The sequence below is a fragment of the Mytilus californianus genome, unplaced genomic scaffold (genome assembly GCF_021869535.1).
Source record: "Mytilus californianus isolate M0D057914Y unplaced genomic scaffold, xbMytCali1.0.p SCAF_1, whole genome shotgun sequence".
Classification (NCBI taxonomy): domain Eukaryota; kingdom Metazoa; phylum Mollusca; class Bivalvia; order Mytilida; family Mytilidae; genus Mytilus; species Mytilus californianus.
The window spans coordinates 66478808-66481981 of record NW_026262581.1 but is presented as its reverse complement, the minus strand read 5'-3'; positions in this window follow the sequence as shown (position 1 = coordinate 66481981).

The window sequence follows — 3174 nt, the reverse complement described above, 5'->3', positions numbered from 1 at the left end:
CATGCATAGCTGGAGACGTTTACCATGTCGACGTAACCGGTTTTTCTCCTGTTTGAGTTCATGCTATTCCTTCAATTTTTGTTTGTTACCTTGATTTGTCTAATCTTAATCGATTAACGAGGTTTGAACATCGGTAAACTACAGTCTCCTTTATTCTTCTAAATATTTACAGTATTTCTATGTTAATATCTTATATTTAACGAATTGCTATACAATGGGCCATATGTCTTTTTCAAATATGAGGTTCGGACTCACTCATTTACAAAAATGTCAAGTAATGCATTATCTCGTTTTCAAGTCAATTTCGTCAATGATAGCAGATTTACTAAAATCTACATAAGAATCTTCAATTTAAAGGTTTCATAAAAGATATGTAGCCGGATATGTACGACCTTATCGCCAAACAAGAACCATTTCTGCCGTGTAGTGTCTGCTCTATACACTTTGGATTTGTCGATCAGAGTATTTTTGTTATCCTGTATGGCAGACCCGGCAAACATTGACGGCTGATCTTGCCAATCATAAACAAAAGTTGTGAATATACTTAACTATTCATATTTTTTGTTTCCAAACCGAAATATCCAAAAGATCGCAAATCTTCCTCTCTGTTTTGATTACTATAATAAGGCAGGCCTCATGGGTGTACCTAAAAGGGTATAAAAACGAACTGTATTGCGAACAAGGCTCACAAAATGAAACCCCCACCCCCACATAAAGCAATGGCAAAGTCTCTAAATATGAAACCCCAAAAATATTCAGATCAAAATAAGTTGAAGATCGCGATAAAGTTTCAATTTTTTTTTATAACGTGTTAAGTTGTGGAAACATCCGACTAATTCACAGGATCTCTGATGACTTTTCGTGTTGTATTATACAAAACCATTGAGGTTGGGCAAAGAAGTAAAGCTAATCGGCAGACTAGACACACTAATCAATTGTTCCAAGATCCAACTTTTAGGAATTTTGGGTCCTCAATGCTTTTCAACTTCGTACTTTATTTGTCATTTTTAACTTTTTTTTATTCGACTGTCACTGAAGAGTCTTTTGTAAACGAAACACAAGTCTGGCGTCTAAAATTTCAATCCTGGTTTCTATGATGAGTTTATTGAAGGAGAAATACTAGTTGAATAAAAAGATACAGTACGAACTTCAAATCGTCCTGAACATGCATGAAATATTTCCAACTGGACGTTAAGCAACGAACACTAAATCAATCAAATTAAGAAGACATTCCTTCAACTCTGGCTTCCTCCACCAATAAAAACTGACCGCCACGAAAAAGCACAAAAGTGCGGAAAGTGGCGTTTAACACCAATCAATCAATTAATCAATCGATCCTCTAAACAACCCTTCCATACAATCTAATCAAACAGAAGTGTTTTTAAAATTTAAATCATATAGTCCTTTGAAAAATCTTATGGCAAATTTATTTATTGCAACTCACATGAAGTCTTCTTTTGTAATGAAAAAGGTAAATATGCTATGTATATCCTTACTGGAATTGTGATGAGATGAATAAAGCTGGTAATTTTCTCCAAGACAACATCTATGTACGTTACGACCCATGTAAACGTATTCATCTTTGTATATTGTCTGTATTGGTAATAAAATTGATGTTATTTTAATATATTGATACATAGCTAAATATGTATTGCTATCCAGTTGGGAATAACTATGGTCCACTCCTACACCCTAAAGATACTTTTATTTTGGCACGGCACAAGGTCACGCCTATTTCAAGACTGCTTATGACGTCAATATCAACCTGTGTGAGGTGTACTGATTGATATTTCAGTGTTGGAAAAGTGGTTTATTCATGGTGTTGTTAGTTTATTTTCGACTTATGAGTTTGAATGTCCTTTTGGTATCCTTAGCCTCTCTTTTAGTTGGAGTTGGGGTTTGAACTAGCATTCAGTAACTACTAGAAAGCTTAGATCGGTGTCCTTATTGTACCGATCTGATCAGTAGATCTATTGCAAATTGAAATTTTGTTCTTATGTTGTTCTGTTACCATTATGTCACTGGTTATGGGGAGATTAGCGCTCACAAACATTTTTAACCCTGGCACTTTCTTTATGTGCCAAATCAAAAGCATGTTATCTAGTGGTTGTCGTATGATTGCCGTCTGCCCCAATTGATTTTATCCCTTGTTTTAAGCATATTCAGGCCTTTAGTTTTTTTCTTCTTCTTTTGAATTGCTACACATCTGTAATGTCAGGGCTTAAATAGTTAACTATACAGTATTGGTTTTGTCCATTAGTGACATAGTTGTTAACATCCTTTTCAGTAGGTCTGTGGTGGATGGTGGTCTAATTTGAAATTGTACCACATCATTTCATATTCATTTAAGGTGCATCGGAATGATGGCCAGTTCTTTATCCATTTGTAGCACCGATTGTATTGCTAATGGCAAGTTTAAGTCGTCGATGTCGCAAGCAAAAAGATATTTTTAGTATAGCTGATTAGAAGAGATTGAAACAAATACAGTCACGCACGGTAATAAATATAAAACCAAAACAAAATCGGCAAGTGTTCTATGTATGAGTATTCAATAAAGATGGACAATGAAATAAACATATGAAAGTTCAAACATATATGAACTCCTGGTTAAGGATTAGAAACACTTGAGAGGATGCAGTTGTTTACATCCTCTCCTATTGTCGCTGGTGGATAATGAAAACACTTCATAATGTGGTACATCCCACACCCTTTTCTGGATTTAACTTCATCTGGAATGCTTAAACCCAATTTTTTTCAAGCCAACTGGATATATAAATGCAATGGTAGGTGGGCTATATGACCAGAAAAGACCAAAAAGGAATAGCAAAATTTATTTAAGGTCAACTTTGTCGGAGGGAGTTGGAACCTTCCATGTTTGTAGTTTCTGAATGATTTCTAAATTTATCAACATAGAATTATTAAAGAAAATTATTTTAAATCATGTTTGAACCAAGCACACACTAGTAACTAGTGGGCTGGTGATACACTCTGGGAATAACAGTCAAGGGATGGTGGAGTCGACTCTGTGCTTAATGATAATAACACTTTATACATTTGGAGTGACATAAGGGGCTTTTCTGGTATGATTTCCACATCGCCTTATTTTATTATTGAGATGACGTTTTGGAAAAAATATCATGAATATGTTTTCTATGGAGATAATAAAAACATGAA